We start from the raw sequence: 26,082 nt of genomic DNA, 5'->3' as shown, positions 1-26,082 counted from the left end.
GGAGCGTGGATACAGTGAGAAACGCAGGCTTTTGTGCTCTGGTGCGGGCTGACTGCAGAGAGGGGTCTGTTTTCACAGCACAGACAGCCCTAAACCCCTCTGGTTTTGCAGTCTGGGAGTCCTTAAGCTCGTTCTGCACCAAATTCCTGGTTGTTGTGCCATGGCTTCCTCCTTGGAGCAACTCTGGTCCTGCTGGCACATCTCCTCTCGGGAGAGAAGGGCTCCACGAGGCTGGGCTCTGCAGATGGACGTCCCATCTCCGAGCCTTGGGTCTGGCACCTATGCGCGACTCGGAGGGATGGGAAACTCCGCAAAGTCCTGGCAGGGAAGGGCAGGGCTCGGCTTCCAGCCCCCACATCGGCCCAGCGACACAGAAGGACCCCCCGGGAGTCAAACCCAGCACTTTCCTGTCCTTTAACCCATGGTGATATGTCACTGATCAGCACAATTGGTTCTAATAGCTCCCCAGGTGGATTTGGGAGAGCAACGAGTTGAACATAAAAATCCCTTTATTATTGCCATTTTGCTTTTATATACCCATCAAGCTTTCATATTTAATCTCCTACATCACAATAGCTGATCATTTTTAACATTTGACATTGATAAAGTGCCCGCTGCTATTATTCTGACATACTATAAAACATTACACCCATTTGCAATAGAAAAGGCAAAGAATCAATACTCAGCCCCATTTTGCAGCGCGGCAGTAAATCACGGGGAGCCTAACAAATTGTTTTAAATATAAGCACCTTCAGAACCAATAAAGAACCCAACCGATCCCTGTCCATTGTCATAGCTGTCAAATGTCTTTTCTGTTAAATGGGCACACGGGTGTTCACCCAACGAAGGCCAGTCCGCCACCTTGGTCCCTCGGGAGAAGGTCTCGGGGGGCACAGAGGGACGTGCCACGTCCCTTTGGGCAGCTGGCTCGGATGTCGGGGGGTGCCTTAGCTCTGGCAGGGGTGGAGGTTAGCAAGCCCGACAGCTAAACGAGACGCAGGAGGTGAAGCGCTTCACCCGGCAGCACAAAGAAAATTGATGCTCCCGATGGTCCCCAGCTCCATAGCTGGGCTGCGAGGTCAGTCCTTGCCGTAGGTGTCGCAGAAAATGGTCCCGGATTGCTTATTTTTTTTATGCGTTTGTTGTCGGAGAGCCGTGACCTTGCTGTAAGCGAGGGCGAACGCGTGTTCCCCGGGCGTTGCTCCTGGGGCCGGTGTTTCCACACCCAGCTGCCGCCGTCCCCGGGCACCGCTGCCTCCCTTGGGCTCAATTCCCCGGCGGAATAAGGCGTCGCCTGACATTTTACGTGGCTGTCCCTTCTTCTCAGAGCTCCTTAGCCCCCGGGTTTACCCCTGCGCTTGCTGGGCCGTGAGTCGTGTGCGTCCCTGTGCGACCTCCGCCCGTCCATCCTCTCCCCTGTAACCCCTCTGCGTGCTGGGCGCTTAGGCACGGAAAGGGAAACCGCCAAAGATAGCGTACGACTTGGCAATTTTTACGTCTGAGATGATGTAAACCTTGTGTGCACAGTTCAAAACTGTTTTCGGCACGTCTGCTGTCAAATAGCTCCTAAATAATACGGTTTACCGGGGTTGACTGATTTATAGGAACCTGGCTCCCGGTCCCCAAGGATGACATTTTAAACACATCTTCCTTTCATTTGTAAGGGATTAAATGAACGTGTTTTGACACGATTGATCACATGGAGGTTCTGACGCCTTCTCTTTGTGGCTTCGATCTATAGCTTGTAGGGCTGGTGGAATATTATTGCGTCTCATTAAAATAACGCATGGCTGGCGGGCGCCGCCGCACGCGGGGAAGGGGCTGCTGGGGGAGTTCTCTCCACCGCGGCTGCCCCGGGGAGGCGAAGGTGGATGCAGCTCCTCGCTGCCGCTCCCGCTGCCTCCTGCCGAGACCCACTCGGGCCGTCGTTGGATGTTTATGGAACATTTATAGACATTTATGGGCAGCTCCTGGAGGCTGCCCTCCGAAAGGATTGCTCTGAGCTACACCGTGCCGTTAACGTCAGCTGGGAGCAGGGGGCGGATTCTAATTCCTCTGTTTCTCCGCAGGAAAGGTGTTCCCTCTTTAGCTGTGATGTCCCTGTTGTTCTCACCGATAACTGCATCTCGAGAGGGGACTGTGTCCGCTGCCGTGCTCTGGTGCTGGTGGGGATGCCCCAGGGGTCCGGTTTTGTCCTTCAGGCCCTCATCCTGCAAAATATTCCACAGCTCCGGGCACTGAGGCTTGACGGCAGGCTCAGATTTGCCCCTGTAGGATGCGGGCTTTTTTTAGATTATACTTGTTTCAGTTTCATTAACCTCGCGACCGCTGTCATAGGCTGGCTGCCCTCCACAGCCTTAGGGAAAAATAAAGGGGGAAAAAAAACATCTTTAAAGTCAGACAAACACCTTTAAGCCCAGAAGCCTTGGAAGACCCTAAGGGTCGTCGTCTTGCCCCAGGAATACTGGAGCCCTGCAGTTCCTTTGGCAGAGGGAGTGGTAAATCCCGCTCGTCCTCCCTTTGGGGACGGGGACCGGCTGGTCTGGCAGCTGCCGCGGGAGGAGGGTGGCAGTGGCGTGGGGGTCTCCGGACCCCTCGGGGGTGGTGGCAGTTGTAGCGTCGTGTTAAGGCGCTGCACGGAGAGGCCATGGGAAGGCCGGCGCGCGGTAGCCTCGGATGCCGTGCTGGATGTCCGTCCCCGGCCTGGCTTTCAGCAGAGTCACCAGGCGGCTTTGCAGGGCCGGTCTGGTCCCGCTTCATCCGGGCGACTTGTCTCCTCTCTCGCTAAGTCCCGGCGGCTCCTGATGTTGCCCTTAGGCAGGCGGCCAAATGGAAACGGGAGAGGACTCTTTCTCTATCCTGTTCTCGGCTTCTAGACGTGACTTATCTCCTTCCTGGCCCGGCCCGGGCTTGGGAAGCCGTTACCCTTGGTTGGCAGGTGAAGGCAGCAATCTTCTAGGTATTGGCTGGCAATTTGCATCGCTGCATTATGCATGGGCAGAAAACACAGAAATAAAGTACAAGGAACAGGAAATCATTGCGGTGTTTTTAATCTGAAAGGTGAGATCGAACTGCTGTTTGCAGGCTTCCTTTAATGGCTCCTCAATTGGTAATTAGTGTTATATTATCACATATCTTTAATAGAATATTGATGCTGTTGGCAGAGATATAATCCCAGTGTCAAGAGTAATTCCCCTCTTCCCAGCGCGTTGCACTTATTGCGTACGGGCCCGGCAGAGCCGGTCGGGAGGCTCGGCTGATGCATCTCAAGTCAATTAGACGCAGCGCTTCACCGCGAGTGACTTACGGGACGTCAGAGCCGTGCGCATTAATGATTTGCCTTGGGAGCGCGAACCGCCAGGGAGGAGGTGCCGGCTTGGTCTGAGCGCCGCCGGCTGCTCGCTGGGCTCCCAGGGGAGCCGGGGGGTCCCAAACCCCGTCCCGGGTGTGCGGGAAGGAGCGCGCCTTCCTCGGGGGAACAGCGGAGCTCCGGGTTCATTCATCACGGCGCCTTCCGTTCCCGTTGGGAAGCAGGTGAAACAATAATAAATACCAAGCCACAAAAGTTAATCTCTATCCACAGCCTTGTAATAAATGGGAAGCTACACAGAAATCGATGCGGACCTGTTAATTCCGGCCAGCTCCCGAGTCCCATGCGGAGCTGAATTCAGCCCTGGTGGGAGCTGTGGGGTGTTATTCCCACGGCGCCGGGAAGTGACACCTTCACAAGAGCTTCACTTTTCCTCTGCCGGAGCCGGAGAGGTCTCATTTGGCAGTGAGCGTCAGGCCCTCAAATTGTATAGCTGAGGTCATTTTACTTCTTATACCTCGGGACTATTAGAAGAATGGCTTAATGACTCGCATCCCATCTCTTCCTGACGCGCATGCCCGGCTCAGGAAGATAACGCGGTCCTCCAGCCATCGCCTCTCAAAGGCAAATTGGGATCAATATTTCCCCCGTGATCTCTGCCCGCTAAGGACTGTGGCGGTTCTGGCTCTCCGCGCCCGCTGCTCGCCCTCCTTCCCCTCTGCTGCGAAAGGCGAGCGCGCCGGAGCCCTCCTTCCCTGGCTCTCCTCAAGGGCTCCTCAGCCATCTTTCAAGGGCACGGGCCGCCCGGGGCGGTGGGGAGCAGACAGCATCCTTCCGCCTGTCTGATGGCAGCGATGGCACGGCTCTGCCGTGCCGGGGAAGGCTTTCCGCAGGGGCAGCCCCGTCACAGCGGGGACCTTTCCCTCCCCAGCCCCCGGACGCGCGGTGAGATCCCCGGTGGGGCTCCAGCCGGTGTCTCTCCCTGGGGACGGCTCCTCCGCCGGCCTCTTGCCGGGGTGGCGCTCGCGGCTCTGATGGATGTGTTTGCGGGAAGAGCGTCACATCCCAGCGGAGTGATGCTGTGCGTGTTCCCGGTACATCGTAATGTCAAATATCAATCATCCACGATAAACACAGCTTGAAAGCAAAGGACACTTCGGAAGAACGGGAGAGAGGAATTTCAGGGCTAGCTCAGAGCTTGTGAGAGACCTGCTTCCCCCGGAGCAGGGCCATGCCGGAGTGGTGACCCCCCAACAGCGGTTCCCGGAGGAACTGTGTTGCCGTGCCAGCTCAGCACCTTTGGGTTTTTTCCCCCGGGACGAGTGATTTCTGCAGAAACCACTGTATCGAGAAGCTGCAAACAGCATCCCACGCTCAAGACCGATCTAAGGACCCCCCGACGCTGCAGACCTCTGGATGGGTGTAATCGCTTCTGGGGAGCCCGTCGGGACGGCGAGGACTTCTCTCTGCACAGAACCGTCGCAGCCCATCCCCGACTGGTGCGTGGTGTCCGCCGCGCCCCTGTCCCCCCGCTTCCCTCCACCAAGGGGAGCTGCAAACCCATCTCAGCCGGGAGGATGGTTCAAGCTTTGGGCTCGGGCTTGGGCTCCTGTTCCGGAGACACGGCCCTTCCTCCCGAGGACACCCCTGGCCCCCAGAGGGGCCCGCGCTCAGCCCGACCCTCCCTTCGGAGCCAGCGCTGCTCGCCCCTTCGCCCACGGGCGCTGATTTACAGAGGACCCGCGGGTGCCTCCTCCAGCGCCGCAGCATCAGGCCACCTCCAACAACCTTGTGCCGGAGCAGGCGCAGTAAATCTGCTGGGGCTTTGCTGCTTCCATCTGCACGGCTCCCTGATTTATTTCTTTATTCCCTTTCAGTGCCTTCAGCCTCAATTAAGTAAAATAGCTTACTCTGTGCCTGCATTACAGTCATAGCCCCATTGACATTTACACTTGAGCGTGGCTTTTTTTTTTCTTTTTTTTTTTTGAGCACCATGGTGTATGGGAACCTTTAAATAGCCTTGTTTCCATCTTGTGGCATGTCAGTGCCGATGACAAGGTACAAAACTCTCTGGGAGACGGAGCGAGGAGTCCACGTGCGCGCAAGCGGCGGAACCCGCTCCTCTTTCTACGGAAACCCGCTTTCGGCAATTCGTTTGTCTCCTGTGCCTTCTGCGAGTCTGGGAGGCGCATCGCCCGGGCTCCATGGATACGAACTAGAAGGTCTGTGAAAACGGAGCGTAACTCCCAGCTCTGAAATTCAGCAGGCTGGAAGCGTTCGCGCCGTCGCCTGGCGCACATGGGGCACGAGCCCTGGCGGCGTGTGGCACGTGGGCTCTCTGCCACCGGAGGGATGCGGGGCAGCACAGCATCCCATTCCCATCCACCTCCAGCGGGATTTAGAGCTCTCGGAAAATCTGATCCTTCTTTAAAGAAATCCCGGAGCTGGGGTACGGCGGAGGGGAGGCACCACCGGGTAATTTCTGCTTCAAAACGCTCGCAGTGAGTTTCAAAGCCTGGGTGTATTTAACTTTTAGCAAAACACCAGCAATCAGAAATCTTTTCTTCGTAGACACAAAAGCGTCTGCGGCGAGGTCTCCCGGATAATGACGGCGATGCACATTAGCATATATTTTCCTGAGAACTGAACTGTCATAAGGCCAGCCTTGAAAGCTATTCCGAGTATTTACAGCTTTTATGAGGCCCCCCGGGAGAGAATAATCCTAAAGTACTGCAGACACTGCTTGGAAGAGCTCTGAAAAACATTCAATTTAGGAACAATTCTGCCTCCGTCTATCTATTTTTTGTAAGCGCTTGCTCCCGCCACCGGTTGTTTCCCTGCCCGGGTCTCCTCTGCCGTGGCAGCAGCTCGCAGCAAAAGCGACTCTGATGGCACAAGCGGAGAATTAAGGGACTGGGGAGGGAAAGGGCAGCGGCGGGCGGAAAGCTTCGGGAAAGAAAGTGACACCTTCGTGCAAATACCTCCTTGGAAGTGAGAGAGAGAGAGGGGGAGACACGCAAGGGGACAGAGCAGCTGAATTGTCTCTAAACAGCGTGCTCTTCGTACTTTTCCAGGAGGCATCGGTGGATTTCTGAGTCTGCCCGAATGCATCTGTCGTGTCCTATTACCCCACCCTCAGGATTCTGTAACCATGTCAACCAGAAGGGGAGACGAGGAAAGCAAGCAAAAAAAAAAAAAAAAAAGAGGAAAAAGAAAAGGAAAACTCAGCCTGAAACCCACAGTCTCTTGGATTATGCAAAACACACGAGTACCTGATCCAGCTTTGTAAATTACAGGGTTTTACAGCTTTCTGTTTATAGTGGGATGTCACGAGTTGTAACGATCTGCTGTATCATTATGGGAGCAGATGCCAGGCTTAGCTCTCTGCGTGTTTGTGGCAGGGCTCTGGCTCGCTGCGGTGCTGCAGAGGGCTTCCGCGGCTCCTCGGCACGTTGGGAGGACGGGGACGGCGTTTGCCCAGGGCCCTGTGTGCAGACTCCGCTGCCGGCGCCCAGCACCGCTCCCCGCTGTGCGCCGGGGCATGGAATGCCCATCCCGCCCGGCAGCCGCGCTGCCTGGCCGCCGGATTACGGCTGCGCTGCCACCGCCGTCACTTGGTCGTCATTTTTCTACTACTTAAAAACTTGAGCGCAAAGCAGAAACAATCCATTCTGGCCATATTCCCTGTAAAGTAAATGAAAGCGGCAAGACGGGAGCCTCTGAGCGGACAGCTTGGACCAAGTATAACAGGCAGAAAATTCCTCCAGCTATCTGGCAGATAATTCCTGAACGGTAACAACAGCCATGGAAATGAATAGCGGTTTAAACAGTCTGAAGGTGTAGGAACAACCCCGCCGCGTTCTTTGCCGCACCTTCGCTCCATGCAGCAGGGGGAAAACAAGCCTCGTGTCTGGCCATGGGTGCCGTCGGATGTGCATCCCTCGGAAATCCCCCCGTGCTGCCCCGGGTGAGCAGCCGCTGACGGGGAGCTCGTGGCATTATTCACCCACTGTTATCCATGGGTGCCGGCATCCAGCACCCCGTATCCCCCGGGCAAGCGACGGGAGGCTCAGGAAAATAGCCGCGTCGTTCCCTGCAGGGAACAACCCCAGAGGAGCAACAAGCGGTGCCCCCCCTTTGCAGGCGTTTGCCAGAAAGAATAAGCACGTGCCTGAATAGAAAGAAGAAGAAATAAAAGAATTCTTGGAGCTCGTCTTCGGGGTGCAGCAGGGTGAACGGCATGTTTTATTCAGCGAGGAGCAGCTGCACTACCTGGAGCAGAAATTCAGCTTGTCGAGGCCTAATCTAGGTAGATCACTGAAGCTTTGGAGAGACTAAACAGCCGGAGAGCAGAAGATCTCTTCTTTCTTGCAAGCAAGATGCTTCTGCAGAGGGGGTCGACCTCCTGCCTTCGCCCCGCAGCAGCCGCGCGCGGAGCCTGCCCTCTCATAGGGGTTTCCGTCATGCCGAGCCCCCCGTGGGGCAGCCCGTGGCGGTTCCCTCCATGGGATGAACCCCCAGTGCCTCGCTTTTATGGAAAATAAAAGCGGGAAGGGGCAGGATAATGGGGAGGGAGTGTGCCGGGTTCTGCAGGGAGGGTGAAGGGATGGCGAAATGCTGGCAGTGGTTTTGGGTTGCAGAGACGCAGCGGGAGGTTTTAGCGGAGGCGGTGCTGTCTGCTCCCAGAGACCGCGCTGAGCAAAATCCAGGTAGTTGCTGCAGTTGCACGGTTTTCCTCTTCTCTTCTGCACTGCCCCTCCAAGCTGGGGGATTGGGGCAGGACCCCGAGGATGCGCTGCTCTTCCCGGCCTCCAGCGCAGCTGGAAAGGTGGCTCCGGGGCTCGGTGGCCGCCGTTCCGCAGGCTGGGCAGAAGCACAGGGTGCGTGGGAGCCGCCGCCTGCCTCTGCTGCCGGAGGTCAGGCGGATGGGGTCGTGACACGCTTTTATTCTCCTTTCTTCTGCGCGCTGGGAGTCGGAAGATAAAGTTAGCACAATTCCTCCTGTTCAGGGCAAAGAGCAAAACCTGCAAAGGCGAAAGCCTGGCAAATAAAATCCCTCACGTGCCTGGAACACGAGGCCGCGGGCGATGGGCCGGGGCTGGAGGGAGGCGGGCGAGAGGCTGCCTGCGAGCCCCGCTTCACCCGGGCAGTCAGTCCTGGTCTGCGCTGCCTTTCGCTTGCCTGAGGTGGAGGATTCCCTCGAGAGCCTGTTACGGCGGAGGGATTCCCCTTCTTCCCCATCCAGCCGCGGCCCCGAACGCCTCTCCCTGCGTTACCTCCCTCCGCGCAGCCCAACAAATGGCGGGGCAGAGCCGCGCCGCCCTCCCGGCTCTTCCCCTGGCTCCCGAAGCGCCGACAGCTCTTCTGAGCCCTCTCTTCGGTGGTTCGTGTTGAGCACGCACCAAGCCCCGCACTTCTCTTGGCAACTCCCACTTGCTTTTTCCATCTTTAAGCCGCATCTATATCGGCCAAGGACCAGCCGCGCGTCCCAGCGCGGCTCCCGTCCTCGCAGGCGCGGTGGAGCCCGATCCTGACCAGACCCGTGGGTGGGTGTTGGAGCAGCGGCGGTGGTGGGGACGGACCGGAGATGTCCCCACCGGGACGCCGCGTCCCGCAGAGCGAGGGGATGGCCAGGGCTCGCGGCAAATGGCTGCCAGCGTGGAAAATGATTTAGGGGAGATGGTTTAAAAGTCGGGATGATTAATGTACGCGACTCCTCCGGCACGCTGGAAAGGATAAATCAAGAGGGAAGGGGGAAGCAGGGCATAAATTCAGAGGGTGTCTGGCATGGAGGAAGGCAAGGCTCAGCCTGGGTGGCCCACACGGCCTCATACCAGTGAGGATGAGGAGGGTACGGGGTTGCGTACGTGCTGCTCCGCCGCCAGGACCCCGCGCCACGGGCACACGGCGTTGCTCAGCCGGGTCCTCTCCCGGGGCTCCCCCGTGCCATCACCCAAGGTTAAACTATCTGCGCGGGAAAGGCCCGGGAGGTGTCCTGGAGCCCCTTCCAGAAACCCAGCAATAATCTTGGAAGACGAGGGAAGCAAAAGGTTTACGTGTATAGAAAAGGAGAGAAGCAGGGGGGGAAAGGGAGATTTTATTACTGAAATTTGCCAGAGAGACTCTTTAATAATGTCATTCATCTTTCTGTCAAATACATCACATTAGGGTAGCGAAAATGAACTTTGAGAGGGTGAATTAGGACTTAAACACATCAAAATGACTTAAGGAATGTTTAAATACACACAGTGTATTTTTCTTGTGCAGGCTTGTTTCACGCGGGAGTCTCTCTGCCGTTTGAGAGGGCGGTTCGAGGCCCGCGAAGCGTGCGTGTGGCTGTGCATCAGCAATGCCGCTTCCAATAGAAACCGGGTGGAAATCAGGCTTTTCTTCGGACCAGGGATGAGCTGGGTGCAGTTAGCTGGCACGGAACCGTCGCCAGCCGTGAACCCAAAAGCCGAATTCCCCTGCAAAGCTCCTGCCCTCCCTCCCCGCCCCTCGGGAGGGAAACGTCGTCCTTCGGTGTGGGCTGCTTTTAAATTCCGGCTGCTGCGGAGCCCGCCGCTGCCCTACCCTGGCAAGAGGAAGGGGTCTCGGCTTCCCTGCTCCGAGGTGACCCTGGACAGCCTGCGGGCGGCAGCTCGGGGGGTGCCCAGGCGAAGGGCGGCCCCCCCTTCCTTACGTACCGCTTCTCCTCTGCCTCGGAACCACCGCCTTTGAGAAAAGAGAGGAGGGGGGAGGGGGAAAAAAAACAACCAAAAAATAAAAACCAAAAACCAAAGGAAAAAGAAAATTGCCTGTAGCGGCTTTCTTGTTCTGCAGCGTTAGGACTAAAAATAGCTGGGCAGAGGGTTTCTGGCAGCGGGGCTGCGTGCGGAGCAGGCGCCCGCTCCTCCCCGGCGCGGGAGGCACAGCCCTCCCACCTCCCAGAGCCAGTTCTTTGTCCGGCCGTCCCGTGGCCGGGGCTTTGCTTGAGTGGTGGTCCGTTTTCACTGCTCATCCCTAAGTGCTTCATCAGAGAGAAGCCGCAGGAAAACGCTGAGAGGGGATTTGGCTTCTAGGAAATTAAAAAAAAGAAAAAAGGGGGGGGCGGGTTGGGGGGGATGATGCTGAAGCACAAAACTCGGTGAATGCAGGATGCGCCGTGCTGCAAAAATTGAACTTTCCCTGCCATGCGGCGCTCTTTGAAAGCATTCAATTATCTCCCCGCGCCTATAGAAAATGTTGGAATTGCTTCCCAAAGTCTTTAAAGGCTCTCTGTATAAAAGGCACACGGCCGCTCCGTGGCGGAGGAAATTAAAAACCCTCCACAGCAACCTGTTTGTTTGCCCTGGGAGAGGTGGGTTCATCTGGAAACATCTGCGCCCGCATCTTCATCCCCTCCTCGCCGGCGTCCCGGCTCTCCCTGCAGACGCGGGGAAAAGGCGGGATGGCTCCGGTGGGGCAGGAGAGGGGGCACAGGACACCCCCCCCAGCACTTGAGAGGAGGACGGATAAAACACGAGGCAGGCGCTGCCTGGTTTGCCAGCGCGGGACCGCTCGGGGCCGGGGCAGGTACGCGCGTCCTCACCCGGCAGGTCGTCAGGAGCAGAATTATCATCCATCCGAGGCCACGAGGTTAAACGGAGCTGGGTTTCAAGAGGAGCTGCCTAATTTTATGATCAATAGTGACGTTTGTAAGCGTGCACAGCAGACAGAGGGCTAATCAGCTGCCGGGCCCAGGGTGGCGAGCTAATGGCTGCGGAGGTCGGGAAGGGTTCCCCCGTGGCACGCAGCCGCCCAGGTGACTCTGTGAGCGGTCACGGTGTCACCTCCCTCTGAGGCAGGGGTCGCCGGGGGTGAGGTGCCAGCCCGGATGGGCCGGCGCACGGCTCAAAGCGTGTCTGTGCAATTACACTCAGTGCGCGGATCCATAATTTGAAGGTGCCTCGGGAAGAGGCGGAGGGTGCCGGCTCCGACCCGCGACATCCCGCCATGTGGGAAGGCGAGGGCAGGGGGACGTTCTCCCTGCGTGCAGGCTGGGTCCCCCCAGAAGAGCCTTTTCTCGGCTGCCTCCCCGTCCCCGACGCTGGGGGGTCTCCCAAAGCCCAACGGAGATGTCAGTGCCGCAGAAGCGCGCGGCAGCGCTCCGTCTGGGTGACCTTCTCGCTGCCAGAAAACGCAGCCTTTCTGAGAGTCCTCAGGCTGCAAACATCCCCCGCCTTCAAGGAGACAAGAGGCTTTGGCTGCACGGCTCGTGTCGCTAGGGCAAGCTGGTTTTCCGAGATCACGTTCTCCAACTATTAAACCGCAGGTGCGGTAACTCCGGCTTTGTCTCCTTTCCCAGAGCCGGCTATTACTGGGCGCGCTCATTATTAGACCGTGCAGAAATCCCTTGGAGTTATTCCAACATATAATACACGCCGAAACGTGGAGAGACCCCCTTGCCCTGCTGCGTGCGTATTTATGGAGCACCATCCCGGGGCCGGGGAGAGCTGGCGCCGGGCGAGGACTCGCAAACAGCACCCTTCTGCACCGTCACTCTGCCCCGCTTCCCCGCCGCCGGCTTGTCTTTCGGCAGAGCTCCTGCCTGAAATGCGAGCTGATGAGTTAACAGATGTGACAAATAACTGGTATATAATTGGTGTAACTTGTCAGAGGCATTCTGGCGCGCTCCCGCTCCTATGTGCTGCAGTCATGCTGCATTTTAGACTCCCCTGATCTCCGACTCCTGTCTCCGCAGAATATACAAGAGGGATCTGAGCGCACGTACACGCACAAACGCGCGCAGGGAGCTCGCGGGAGCTTGCGCTTGTCTCTCACGTCCTAACCGGGAGGCGTCATCCCCCCGAGCCGGGGGGGAGGTGGGGAGAGCACGGCACAGCCTGACGGTGCGGCGTCCCCGAAAGGCGTCCTGCCGGCTTTGGGTTTGATGCCCGCAGTTTCCGGGAAGACGATGCAGCGTTTGGGGGAAAAGCTAGCAGATGAGAGAGTACCCGAAAGCAGACGCTTTCAGGGAGCGGGAGCGGTGCTTTCCAGGGGCACGGCGGGTCCGGAGGGATGCCGAGGCTGTGGCTCCTGGCCCTGAGCGGTCCCTGGCCCTGCGCTCGTGCTTTCGCAGGTGACAAGCCCGTGTCCAACATCTCAGCTGGGTGTTGGACTGCTGCTGCCGTGCCTCCCCGGGCACCTCCGTCACCGCCAGTGGCCCCCACTCGCCCCAACGGCCTCTTCCCTTCTCTCTCGTCTAGGGCTCCCTCCCCTCTGTCTCCTCTTCCTCGGCAGAAACCCACTGCTGCCTGGGATGTATTCTGGGTCAACCTCGGATAAGTTTTCCCCCGTGCCTTTATTTTATGTCCTCTGCAGGATTTCATGAGTTTTAGAATATTTTGCTTCCTTTTCCCATGATGTGTTTTATGAGGTTTTAATTATTATTGTTTATTATCACCACGCTTTAATTGTCTGCTCCTTTCCCCCCGAGCCCTTGAGTGAGCAATTTATCAATAACACTATTGTTATTATTGCGATTATTTATCTCGCTTTCTCGTAGTCTCCGCGTCTCCCCTCTGCCCCTTTCCTTTTTTCCAGGCCTGCATGTTAAGTTCCTTCACCTCTTCCCGTAAGTCAGCCCTGCCGAACCCTCTCAGCTGTGTTTCCACTCGACTTTAATGCTCTTTTTTTCCTCCTTTTAGTGAGGTGCTTCCAAGTACAGCTGTACTGGAGGAGTTACTACCAGGTGCGGCCCTGCAGCGACGAAGCCACCAGCCTCAGGCTCCGCCTTGGACCGCGGCCGCCCTGCGTTTCCCACGCTGCTCGGGAGGAGCTGGGATGGATGACGAGGAGCTGGGGTGGATGACGAGGAGCTGGGATGGACAACGACCATCAACCATCGCTCTGCCACAGCAGCACCCGGCCGTCCTTACGGTGAGAGCTGGAGCCAGTGCACAGCCGCTCCCCCGGGTACCACTCCTCACTGGGGCCGGGCCGGGGGGTGATTAACGCGAGGCAAGCGGAGGGATGAGCTGGGCGATAAGGAAACGCTCCCCGCCCTGTGGTTGGGCATCTCTGGCAGTGGGAATGGCAGCGGCGGGGGCCGGCGAGGTGCGGGGCTCCCTCGGATGCTCGTGCGGGGATAACGCTGCCGGGATGCGGGGCTGGGGAGGACGCGCCTCCTTGCATGGGGTCACGCCAGAGCTGCTGAGCTGCCTGGCAGCAGCGTCGGGCTCCTTCAAAAAGGTCTCAGCTTTGCTGGCGTAGAAACAATATCCGGGTTTTGCTCCGCTTCTCCACGGGAGACCCGCTCGCAGCCTCTCCTGGACCCGGGTACCGCGTCGCAGAGCGCTGCAAGCTCCTTGGCTTGGCTTTGCCTTGCCGTGGTGGCTGGGACTGGACGGTGGCCATGGCCGGGTGCGATGGGCAGGCAGCAGTGCGTGCGCGCGAAGCTGCTTCCTTACCCCGGGAGCCGCAGTCGGAAGCGCCTGGGCGCCTGGGTTCATTTCTCCCGTACCTTCGCTCCCAATGAATATCTCCGCTAATGAGTTTGCTGGCAGGAACAACTGCATGGACAGCAGTTTTGCAGTCAGCGCCGGCTAGAACTGAATTTTTAGCTCATAAAGACAAGGGCTGTTGACCAAAGCCTGATGCTAGATGTGCCAGCTGCGGGAGGCACGGCCGGGACCGAAATCCCTGCCCGGGGTCGGCCACGCGCTGACTGGGACACAGGAGAAAAGATGAAGTTTTGCTCCCTAACAACCGGAGGAGGGAAACGGAGGGAAAATGCACCTTATTGTTTGCTAGACAGCGTTCGCTGGGCTTCGGGTCTTTTATCGGAGGAGTAACCTGCGATCAGCACCGCACGCCCTCGGTCTCGAGCTGCCGGGCAGCGTCTTCGCTCCCCCCAGGCCCAGGTCTGGCGTCTGGCAGCTCTGACGAGGGGGAAACAAACCCATCGCACATCGCGTACATCGCACCTGCTCCACAAAGGGGCTTTTAGAGCCGGATTAAATGGGTTTTGGGGAAACGTCTCCGGGATTGGAGCTACAAATGGCTTTTTGATCAAAACAAAAGCGTTCATTTTGAAAAACCAAAACTGTTTCATTAAACATGTTTGGGCTTTGTTTGTTTATGTCAGAAGCGAGAGGTTCACCGGGGTCTGAAAACTGAAAACTTTTAAGTGTTCTTCTATCTTGGACTTGCAATGAAAAAGCAAATGCATTTCAAAGGTGATATGGAAGAATAAGAACAATTAAAAATTTATCTCCTGGGAGAAAAAGGAATGATTAGAACGATCGGAAAAAAGTTCACGTGTCTCTCTTCAGGCAAACTTCTCTCGGCTTTAAAGGTAGGAGATCGCATCTGGTATGAATAGAATCGCACGGGGTCCTTTTGTGTCATTTGAAGCTGGAGAGGGGAGTCCGCCGAGGGATGCAGAAAGGCTTTGCTGACACCTGACATTTGAGGCAATCTGCCCTTTTCCAAAGGCAAACGCCTTAGAAGTATTTTCACGAGCGGTAGCGATAATCAGGCTGAAATCCCAGCTCCCCTGAAATCAATGGGCTCTTTTGCAGCTGCCGTAATGGGGCCAGCGTGTCTCTCCCAGCCTCCGCCGGGGATGAATGAGCGGTGCCAGCGCGGGGCAGGGACCGGGGCAGTGCCAGACCTGCTGCTCCTCAGCCCTTTGGCAAGGAGCCTCCCAAACCTGCGGGCGGAAAACGTAAAGGAGGGACCAGGGCCGCAAAGGGCCGTACCGGAGGGAAATGGGTAAAGTGATTAAAACAAAGTGCTGCAGAGGACGAGAAAGAAAAGGCGGGCGTGCGGAGCAGGACAAAGCAAAGGCCAGGCTTGGAAGACCGAAAGGAAGGGCAGACCTTACGGAAAATCGAGGAAAGGCGGAGCAAAAGGCAGCCTTGAAGCTGTTGAGGAGGCAGGGGCAGAGGAGGAGGAGGATGCGCGCCGGGGAAGAGCCCCGGGAAAGGGCACAGCATCACCCTTCAAACACGCTGCCGCCTGGGTATCCTTCCCACGTTTCGTGCTGCTGATTTGACACCCGTTCCATTAAAAATGAACGGTGCTTCTGGCTGTCCTCAGTACCTAGGAACCGGTTAAAGCTGCGTGCCTGCCACGTCATTCGGGAAAAGATTTAAGGCCAAGCTGCGACCTCCTTCCAGGGCTAAGACAAGTCAGAGCCGACCTTGGGCGCCGCGGCCCGTGGTGCTACCAAATGGGTAAGGGGTGCCGACCGTACCTTGTAGCCCGGCAGAAGGGCCCTCTTGGTCCCCCTCTGGTTTTCCCAGGGGGTTTTGCACGGCCCGACAAAGCGGAACGCTGGTGGTCGGTGTGCAGCCTCCCCTTGTCAGCGGGAGCTCTCCCGTGGCCCTTCCCTAGGGGGGGATTTTGAGCACCCTTGGTAAAAATTCCCCATTTTTCATCCGGAGAGGTGGCGATCACGCTTGAGGCGGTGAGAATCGCCTTGCCGTGAGTGGGATCCATGCCCCACCACGACTGCGTAGAAACCTCTTTCTTCTGCTGAGTGGCTCCTCTGGTTTTCACCCCCTTTCCAAGGGACGATCGTTGGGTCGCGCTCAGCTCCAGTTCACTCCAGTGGGATGAAGAGGACGTACCGCAGCTCCGTGCCCGGCTGTTATCCCAGCCCGGAGCGCGGGTTGGGCTGGCGTCGCTCCTGCGAACCCCCAGCTCCCAGCGTGTCCCCGACCCGGCGGCGGGAGCACGATGCGACGGGAGCTGGGCTCTGCGGCTCTGCCGGAGCCTGGATCCATCCCGTGAACAAAAGAAACCCGCCTTTAAAGGGAGACAAGCCCTTTGCAAAGGGGAAGCAGCTGGCTCAACTAATTAAATGTTAAAAATCCCAGCAAGACGAGCGTCTCGGGGGAAAACAAACAGGCGCGACAGGCGGGATGGGAAGAGTTGGAAAGGATCCCCCACGGCACCCCACACCTTCGCTCTGCGCGTCCCGCGCCGCGGCCGGCTGTAAGGAGCCCGTGGCCACCGCAGGCAGCTCTGCCTCGCTGGGAGGCGTCTCCATCGGTCTTTATTTAATGGCTTTGGGGGAAGGGGGAAAATGTTTGTTAGCGGTGGTTTTGCAAATCGCCTCTTTGCGGAGAGGAAATAAGAGCCATCCATTTGTGCTCGCGCTATTAAAGATTTTCTATAAAGTGCCTACATTTCTAGTCCAGCTGAATGGATTTCACTGCAGAAAACTGCGAGGACGGAGAGGCACAGCGGAGGAAAATATCATATACAATGATTCACAAACACATAAAAATACCCTTCCCAGCTTGTCTGTTCTTCACCCGCACAACAAACACCTTGTGACTCATTCTCGAATGTATGGACGCATTTGAAAATGAAAGCTGGATTTGAACATTATTCATTAAGACCTGGGATTAGTTCACTTCTCCATTTAGCCCCTAAAAGCCAGCATGCCAAGTCAGGCTAAAACACATTTGAAGGCAGTCTCGGTCACCAGACAGCTCTAGCAGCCACAATATTTTTCTACATCAATGTTCCTGTATCTGGCTTAAAAAAACACCCCAAACCTTAATTCCTCGCTCCTCGCGTGGAATTAATCAGATGTCTGGAGGTAGGTGGAGGAAAAAAATCAACATTTTTCTTGGCAGGCACGTTTAACTTGAAGGGCCGTAGCTCTTCCTGCAGCAGACGAGATCGCGACGTCGAGAAGATAAAGAAAGGGGACGGAGGGCATCCGCGGAGTGACAGCCGCTTGAACGCCCTGCCGCCGGCGACGGCAAAAATCAAGATATTGGTACAGGATGATTTACAGGCGCCCGTTGATACAGCGTTCCTTTCACAAACGCGTGGACTCCCACCTTGGAAGAGCCGTTAAGGAAAAGTCGCATCAGCCCTTCGGACTCCTGTCAGACGCGGAGACGTCGCCGGACGCTGCAGTGGGAGCCGAGGTTGGAGCAGCGCAGGGCTGCGCTGCCGTCCCTGCCGGCGACGGATGTCTGCCCGCCGCTGCTGCGCTGCAGGAGCCCCGGCTTCCCAACCCACCTTCTCGCAGGAGCACGAGCGCTGGAGAGGCGTCTGGCACAGGGGACGGCGCGAAGGGCACGCGTCACGCAGCAGAATCGGCCCAAAGCAGACGCGATTTCGTTCCCGGCTTCAACATCTGAATTTCAGGCAAGCCTGTAACTGGCACTGCGGTTACGTGTGAGGCTGCGGCATCCTCTCCTTCCTCTGCCAAGGGGGAAGAGCAGCACAGCTGTGCTTACGGCTGCTCCTAGGCATATTTAGTCTCATTTAATGACAGTACGGGGCATTTTGGTGCAAACACGTGGATGACGCGACCGCATTTGGGCGATTACTCAGCTAGCCGGTTGTTGCGCCTACCCTTTGGATGCCTAATCCTGCGTCGGGAGCGGGCCGGGCCGGGCGTGCGGGTGAGGTTCCGTTACCAGTGCTGCGCCCGTCGGAGATGCCCTCTACGGTTAGATTGCTCCCAGGCTATCAGCAGCAGAAACGCCATGTGAGCGACACACCTGATGGAAAGCAAGCGAGTGGCCAGCACTGCGACGCTCGGGGTGTCGAGCGCTCGCCGCCAGCCGCCTGAACCAGCCGCGGGCCACGGCGGCAGCTCCCCTGCATGATTTCGCAGGACCGATACCTTTGTGAGAGGAGCAAGCTGCTTGTGGGCAAGGAATCAAAATTCACAGAATAAATTATACGTGCAAAATTATTTGCTCAGCTTTGTTGATTATCGGCCGTTAAAAAAAGTTGGGGAGAGCGGAGCTGCTCCGCACGTAAACACCAAACGGATACTTGTCGTCGGGAGGTGCCGGGGTTCGGCGGCGGGAAGAGGAGGAGCTGCAGCCCCGGGGAGGAGGGGGCTGCCCGCTGACCCCCGTGGCCACCCCCGAGGCTGGGGAGCGGGGCAGCCCCCTCACGCAGGCGGGCGCGAGGCGGCGACGGGCAGCTTGGCAGGGTTTCCTGCGGCGGTACCCGGCTGGCTGCAGCGGGATGGCGATGCTACCGTGCGTGAGAGGGATGTACTGTTTGCTAACTGAATGAGGCGGGGTTTATGATGTTATCTGTACGTTATAGAGCGTTTAATGGCGGGAATGCAGTTCAGCATAAGCATCGGAGCGAGCGCCCGGCTTGCTGTGCGCTGCTTTGCCAGCCCTAAGCCCTAGAAATAGTGCCAGGCCCGCACCGGTGCGCAGACCCAGGGGAGCAAGGCAGGGATTTCGGAGACGCTGAAGCCTGACTTATGCGTTCCCAACTCAGCTATGTGAGGGCAAGGGCCATCAGGCAAATATTTGGGGAAAAACTCTGTTCTGCAGCTGAAATCCGTGGTGAAGATGGCCTTAAATATCCAGGTGCTTCTCCAGGCTCCGCGTAAGGGATATGCCGTGGTTTTGGTCCCACCAGGAGCGTGTCCCGGCTTTGCGGACTGAGCCTGGGGTGCCCCGTGCGGGGATGGAGGGTGCTGGTCCCGCGGCGCCTGGCCACGCTCCGGCTCTCCGCAAGGAGGAGGACGAGGAGGAGGAAGCAGGCGGTGGGTCAGTGTATTGAAGGTCTTTGATTGAACCCGATGATGAATTGCAGCTTGATGACTTCCTCTACATCAATGGAGCTGAACTGGCTTGGGGAAACTGTTTGATTTAAGAAGAATAGGCCTAATTTTGGAAGCGCTTCACACCCATCAATCTAAGTGAAATTCATTTATCTGAGGCACAGCTGATATGTCTCCCATTTACATAGTATTAAGTGCCTCACAATCCTTGATATATTGAAGCTCGCAGCAGGGGAAAAGGATCGCGTTGCTACCCCTGTTTCGCAGGCGAAATTTGCAGCGTAATCAAATGAGTCACCGGAGTCAAACCAGGGCTCTGCCCCGAGCCCAGAAATGGCATCCTCCTCCCGGAGACGGGCACGCGGTGGCTCCCAGGCTCCCAGCAGCCGCGGGCAGAGCGGCTGCGTATACGGTGGGGCGTGACGTACGCGGGGGAGCGGAGAGAAGGAGCCTTCAAAGCATTTTCCATCTCCGATCTAACACGGTTTTGTGAAGTGTTTGCAATAGCGTCTCAAAGGCAGGGCTGGAAGGCAGACTGGGAATCACAGCGGTATCTGATGGAAGAGATATTTAGAGGGAAGAGACATATGGCATCTTAAATAAAAAGAACCTACTCAGTGGTTAATCTCCACTTGAAAAACATCCAGGACAGCCTCGTCCGTCTACCGCCGCGCTCCCCGCCACGCAGCCTGCTGTCCAAAGATGCAGACGCCGCGGTCCACGCCGTGGCTCTTCCCGGCCGCTGCCGAGACGTGGAGGATGCTGTTTTCTCCGTCCCCAGCGATTCCGGCCACGCCATGGAGGGGGTTACGCTAGGAGGGAGCGGGGCGAGGGATGATCTGGCGCTCGCCGCAAAGTGCTGCTGCTTCCCCGGAGGGTGCTTGCCCGGTGCCGGCTGCTCGCTGCGCGCGCCGTTCACGGGCTGGCTGGAGCCTGACGACGCTCCTGCACGGCAGCGGCAAGGCGGGGGCTGTCTCCATCTTCCCCCAGCTGAAGCCAAGGCTACCGATGAACGCCCGGCCATGGCCTGGTGCGAAAAGGCAAAGGCAGGTCACTCCGTGGAGGAAATTCCCGGGGGCCCTCGGGCTGGAGCGTTCCAGGAGCAGGGCTGAGGTTTCAGGGGAACCGAAGCTTCTTCCCCACCTCTTGCTGGGTCCTGCCTCCGAAAACTGCAGCCCGAGCCCGGCAGAGAGGCTGGGGGGCAGGCGGGGGCGAGGGGTCTGGGACCCTCAGTGCCGTCCTCAATTCGTCAGCCCCCGCTACGGCTCTGCCCTCGCTGGCCCCAAAGCAGCAGGAGGCAGGAGAAACAAGTGCCTCCTTCCCGCAACTCTCCCTGGGCACTTAGGACAATGATGAAAAGTCCTCGAGCAATCACACAATGTTTGTTTCACGCCAAAACTATCCCAGCCGCTTTATAAACAAGCGTGAGTAATGGGCGGGGGGGGCCCAGAAGTTTCTCTCTCTTCCTCTCCGATCTTCTGAGTATGCACTTCTGCCGTGATTTATCCTTGTTGCAACCTTATCGACTTGACTGGGGATGTAAATCAAACCACCCAACATTTTACCCGGAATTCCAATTATTTATACATAGATGGAAAGGCTATAATTACGGCTGCTAAATGCGGCCCGGCAGAGAGACACAGGTGTCCGCCTTCGCGGAGGTTAGGGATGGAAAAGTCCAGGCTGGCTCCCTGCCCGTCCCTGCGGATTCGCGGCTCGCTTGCGCTGCCGCGGAGGACGGGGGAGCAGAAGCCCCGGGCTGACATGCGGAGCGGGGATATATTTAGAGTTTGGCAATTAGTCCGTCGATCTTCTGGAAAGGACCTGACAAGGGCTCTTTCCCCTTTTTTCCATCTCGCATGTCCAACCTGTTCTCGGAAGAGGCCTGGAGAGGAAAAATCGATGAATCCTACGTGCGGTTTTGTTCATGTCTGCTCCGGGAGCCGGTGTTTCTCGGGAGGGCTGTCGCGCCGTGCCCGAGCTGTGCCTGGGCGTTGGTTGCCGGTACAGTTCTCTGGAGAGCATCCGTACGCGCCGCATCCCTGCTCGCCGCCGTCTCAGCTGGCCAGGGGCGACGGGGGCTGGGGCACGATGGCTCTGCCCTGGCCACCGCAGGGGACCCGGCGTGGCATCAGGGGAGGTGGCACTGCTGGTGATGGCTCTTGCCAGCTGGGTCTCCTGGTAGGAGCCCGGGGAGGCGGCTGCGCCTGCGGGCACAGGCAGGATCCGTCCCAGCTCGCCTCGCCCGAACGTAGCGTCCCATCTTGCTTTCCCTGTGCGTTTCTTTGGCAGTGGGAAGAGGGGAGCGGAGGCGGGTGCGAGCGGTGTTTTACATCCCAGAGGAGGACCCGGGGCTCCGGGGCAGCAGCAGCCGCGGCCGGTCCATCGGCGCACGCCTGAAAATCCGCATGACGTCACCTTCATTAGCCGATCTGCTCCAGCCGTTTGGGGAAAAGCTCCTGACAAGTGATTTAGCGTCCCGGTGAAAGCGCGACGCAGTGGGAGACGTCCCTGGCCGCCGGAGCCTGGCTGCCAAACAAACTTCCCCTGCTCCTCTTCCAGGTGCTAAATTAGTCTCTCTCCGCAGAACGGCAATCTGTTGTTAATTAAAGGATACCCAAGGAGGTGACAACACCAGCCTGGGTGAAAAGTAAAACACGCGAACGCTTTTCCCTCGTTGTTTGTTTCCTCCTGTCGGCTCGTCCCCACCTCGTCCCCCCCAAAACTAAAGCGTCCCTGGCCGGGGCTGGTGGCGGAGAGGCAGCAGAAAGCGGCGGGCAGGCGGCCCACGCCGCTCCTGCCCGTGTGCCGGTGGGACGGCACATTAAAATAAAACTGTTACATGCTCGAAGGGATTTCAGCTATGGCTGGGATAGCGGGAAAGAGATTAACGGCGCTGCTTCCCCCCTGGCACCAGCGTGACTGGCAGCTTGGGTAAAGAAGAGCCCACTCTAAACGCTCCCAGGGGTCCCGGGAGGAACTCATTACGTCTAGACTGGCAGTAGCCGGCAGTACTGCTTTGTGAGCTGTGAAACTAATGTTTATCCACCGCTCAGCTCGATTCAGCGCCATTTAAGGAGTCCGGGGTATTAAGCCGGAGGAATGAGAAGTACGTCACCCGGCGTGCTGCTGCGGCAGACCCCGGGGAGGAGGGTGGGAGCGGGGCCCCGTCCCACCAAGCCGCTGGAAGGAGTCTGGGCTCTGCAGGGTCTCCCACCCGCCCAGGCTTCGGCAGGGCTTCTCTGACAGCCCTCCTGCACAAGCCCGCTGCCAAATTGGCCTTCAGCTCAAGGCAGGCGCTGCCTGTTTCATCTGTAAGTTGCCATGTACTTTAACAGCATCTCCCTGATCCCTCGTAATCTCGTTTTTTTCCACTGCTCCCAGTCATCTCCCTCCCTCCCTCCCTCCGGCAGCCGCGGAGCCGGCAGCCGCCCCGCACGCCTGTTAGAGGCTGGAGAGCATCACGGCAGCGCCCGCGGTACCCGGGCGTCCCACGGCTGGGCGAGCAGCGGGGTCCAGCAGACGGGCCGCGGCCGGACCCTGGGGGATGTGGGGGATGTCCCTCACGCGGCTCCACCGGGGGACGACGAGCGGCGCAGGGGCCGCCATGCATTTCTCCACGATGCCCTTCAGGGGCCCGGAGTGAAAGGCATCTAAAATTCATAAATGTCAAGGAGGAAGGGAAGTGAGGACGACTAAATATAGACACCCCAACACCTCCTTTCAGGCTACAAAAGCGGTGTGATAGATGCAGCCTAAAAGCCTCCGCACGCTTGAGCCTGGCAAAGCACTTACGGGCAGCCTGGCGCGGGGGGACACCACGGTTTTACGTGGGTCAGTGGCCGCTGTGCACCCCCAAACCCCTCCTCCCCCTCTCCCGTGTGCGCTGCCACGCTCCTTATCCCAGCAGCAGCCCGCAGGGGTGGGCAAGGGCTCCTCCGGCTGTCCCAAGGCTCTGGCAGGGCTGCTCTTCCAAAGGGGACCTCACCGTTAGACCCTGCGACCCCCGGTGCAATCAGTGAGGGCTGGGGACGGGTTCTCTTCGCAGGCTGGGGCTGAAAGCGGCCGGGGAGGGAGCCTGAGCGCGGCTGTGCTGGGGAGGGGTGGTGGGAGAGCCACGCTGTGTGCCCAAAGAGAGGAGTGAACTCCTTTCCAAGCGTTTTGGATAAAAGGAAAAAACATTGCCCGCCCACTGGCTTCTTCCCGAGCATCCTCCGCTGGCAAACACAGCGGGACGTGCGTGGCGTTGCCGGCCCAGGAGGGATTGCTCCGCCGTTTGCCGCACGTCCTGCCGGAGCTCGGGGGCTGCCTGCAGCTTCCCCACCGAAACGCGTCCCCGCTGGAACCCAGGGTTTCACCAAAACAGGTGGTTTGCGTGGGAAAGGTGGAAGTGAAAAACCCGTGACGTTTCTGAGGTGAAAATATCTTTTCTTTCCGTTCCACGGGAATCGTGGCTGTTTACTTCTCCATTCCCCTTCAAGGGGAACAAAACCGGGTCCTGAGGTGTCTGGGTGTCCTCTGGAAAGGAGATGCTGCTTTTTCAAAAGGGAATCGGGTAGCAGAAACAGCTGAAACCCGAACATAAATCCCAGGTTGTCAGAGTCTTCAGTATCTGTTTTAATTATTACTCCGCTGGGATTTTCTCAGAGATTGTATTTCCACAGTGATAACTGTTATCACTTTATTTCATAGCCCCGGCTGTTTGTAAGCCAGGGACGAGCAGGCTCGGTGTCGAGAAGAGTTTCCAGGACACGTTCGAAAGCGGAGAGCGCTGGCTTTCCTCTGCCCCGCTGGCGAGGAGCACGGCGTTGTCCCCGGCGTCCCCGTCCCGCTCCGGGCTCCCTGCGATGGCAGGGCCGTCCCCTGCAGAGGGGCTGGGGAAGGCCGCGGCAGGCCGGGATGGCTCGCAGCGCCCGCAGGATCCGGCCCCTCTAGGTGATGTGCCGACAGAGCGGGGGAAATGGGATGCCGGGGACAGCTCGCCGCAAAGCACAGCCCCCGCCTCTCTAGTCCCATAATTTTTGTTGGGAAGTTTTATCTTTTTAATTTGTTACATATCATGCATCGTCTGATTAATTATTGCTTCTCTGCAGGGAGGACTAGAGTTTATAGAGCAATATAGCATTAGTGTTAGCTTTACACCCCCCCAAAGCCCAGCGGAGGCTCAGCAGAGTACTTATGCGATGTTCTGTCGATAATAATGACTCAGCACTTGGCCGCTCGGTGGGTATATCAGAAGCGCTTTATTAAAACGTACACAGTAGATGCAGCGAACATAAATACAGCCAAGAGATGCAGAGCGTGCCGTACCGCATACGGATCAGTCCGTACGCCGGGGCGGCCTCGCCAGGAGAGCTGGGCACCCACGGCCCCTCTCGCTGGCAGAGCCCTGCCTCCGCCTCCTCCTCCTCCTCCTCCTCCTCCTCCTCCTCCTCCGCCTGCTCGGTGAAGCCCCGGCAGTGCAGGAGTTTAATTGCCGCGGCGGCCTGGGATGCATTGAGCTGCTCGGCATGTCCTTCAGCTGCGCGACTGCAGAAACAGCCGGCGTAAAATTCCCTTTACAGCCACGTCTCTCCGCCGGCTGAGCGAGAGCCCTCTCCCTGAAGAAGCCTCCCCATCCAGCAAACGACATCGAGGAGGTTGTATGAGTGATTGGGGAAGGTGCCGCGGCAGGACTAACAGCAATGAAATGCAGTTGAACATTTCCAGCGCTGAGTAAACCATATGTCTTCATAATTTGATTGTGCCCCGGTCCCCCAGGTACCTCCCAGCTCTATTGAACACCGATGGAGTTATTTGGAATCATAAATAATATTATCAAAGAGGGTCTGCTGGGTAAACAGAGGCGGCGCATAAATTGTCGGCGCGCGATATTGATTGTTCTGAGCCGACTAATGAATTATTCTGTTTAAGGGCCCGTGGAAACAACGCTCAGCGTTTTCGAGGCAGGGGCCCTTTGAAGAATTTCCCCCCGGCGCTGCTGGGCTTTGCTGTCCCGGCCACCGCCGGCAGCTGCCCATCGCCCCGTCCCCAGCCCTGGGCGGCGAGCGGGCAGGGGGGAAATAACCACGGCAGCTTGTCGCGGGCGATCCGCAGGGCATTGCCCGGACCTTTGATCCTACCAGCGTCACCTTGTCCTCCTCATTTCTCATCTTCCCTTCTTCCTTCCCTCTGTATTTACGCAGTGCCTGGCGGGGAAGGGACCCGATGGGAGATTGGGGGATGCTCTGAGAGGTGCCCCAGGGGCCTTGGCACTGCCCTGTCCCCGTGCCAGCCACCCGAGGCTTCCCACCCCCTTCCCACCCCCTTCCAACTCCATTCCCACCCTCTACCCACCACCTTCCAACCCCCTTCCCACCCCGTTCCCACCCCAAACGCTTTTCCCCACACGCGGGGAACCTGGGCGCTTCTCCCACCTCTTGGCATTTCTCCGCTTTTTGGGTTTGCAGCTGTTTAAATAGGGTTTTCTCCCCGCAGACCTGCTAGCTGCCTCAAGGCCTGCCCCAGAACGAGGAGGAGAGAGACATCCTTTTTAACACAACTTGCGTGGGGGTTTTTTTTCCCCACCTGCACAATACGTTCTGTTAAATTTATACTTTTTCAATCCCTTTGATGTAGGGGACTCAAAACACGTCCCCGCTAATCTCGCGCAGCAGTGCCTGAATCGCTGAAGGCGCTGGCTGGGGATATGGCAGGGAACCAGACAACAATTATTGGCGGTTTTGGGGGCTGGGGCAGCGTCAGGAGACAGCTAATTTTAAAATAAATTACACCATTAAAAGGCTTTTGTTCTTTTTCCCTCCTTTTTGGGCTACAGGCTCAACGGAGAAGAGGCAAAGCCAGAGCATCCCCGTGGAGCAGCCGCGCTGGGTAGAGGAGCGTGGCAGGGCTTTGTGGCGGGGAGGAGGAGGAGGAAGAGGAGGAGGAGGAGGAGGAGGAAGGCAGCTTTGTCTGGGAAGGAGCCCTGCCCTGGGCGAATGCACTTGCCCGCCAACCATAATTAATTATTACCGATTTTGCCATAATACCGTGTACTTCAGGGCATTCTCTCTCCTCTTTCCCAGCCTTTGAGCTGTGATTGCTACTCCACTTCCTGAAGGAAGCCCCATCATTTTCCCTCAGAAACGGAGCTGGTGCAGTTTTCATAGCCCCTTTGCCAGCCCATTAAGCATTACTGAATTCACCATTCCTCACCCATCCGACAGCATTTCTGTCTCCGCTCGCTTTTCCTTTCTTCCTGAAA

The 26,082-nt window shown here is 57.7% G+C and overlaps 1 protein-coding gene across 1 annotated transcript in view; it reads left to right on the top strand.

The window, feature by feature from the left end:
• The first annotated feature begins 6,940 nt into the window (after positions 1 to 6,940).
• LOC134525029 (uncharacterized) overlaps positions 6,941 to 26,082 on the top strand; it is a 61,210-nt gene continuing 42,068 nt past the window's right edge. Inside the window, exons 1-2 of the mRNA XM_063355460.1 lie at positions 6,941 to 7,619; positions 12,979 to 13,210. The gene's annotated coding sequence lies outside the window, so the exon portion shown is untranslated. The remainder of the gene's footprint in view (positions 7,620 to 12,978; positions 13,211 to 26,082) is intronic.

Source organism: Chroicocephalus ridibundus, chromosome 18 (assembly GCF_963924245.1).
Source record: "Chroicocephalus ridibundus chromosome 18, bChrRid1.1, whole genome shotgun sequence".
Classification (NCBI taxonomy): Eukaryota; Metazoa; Chordata; class Aves; order Charadriiformes; family Laridae; genus Chroicocephalus; species Chroicocephalus ridibundus.
The sequence above is the reverse complement of the archived record's forward strand: the minus strand, read 5'-3'. Positions and strand labels throughout refer to the sequence as shown.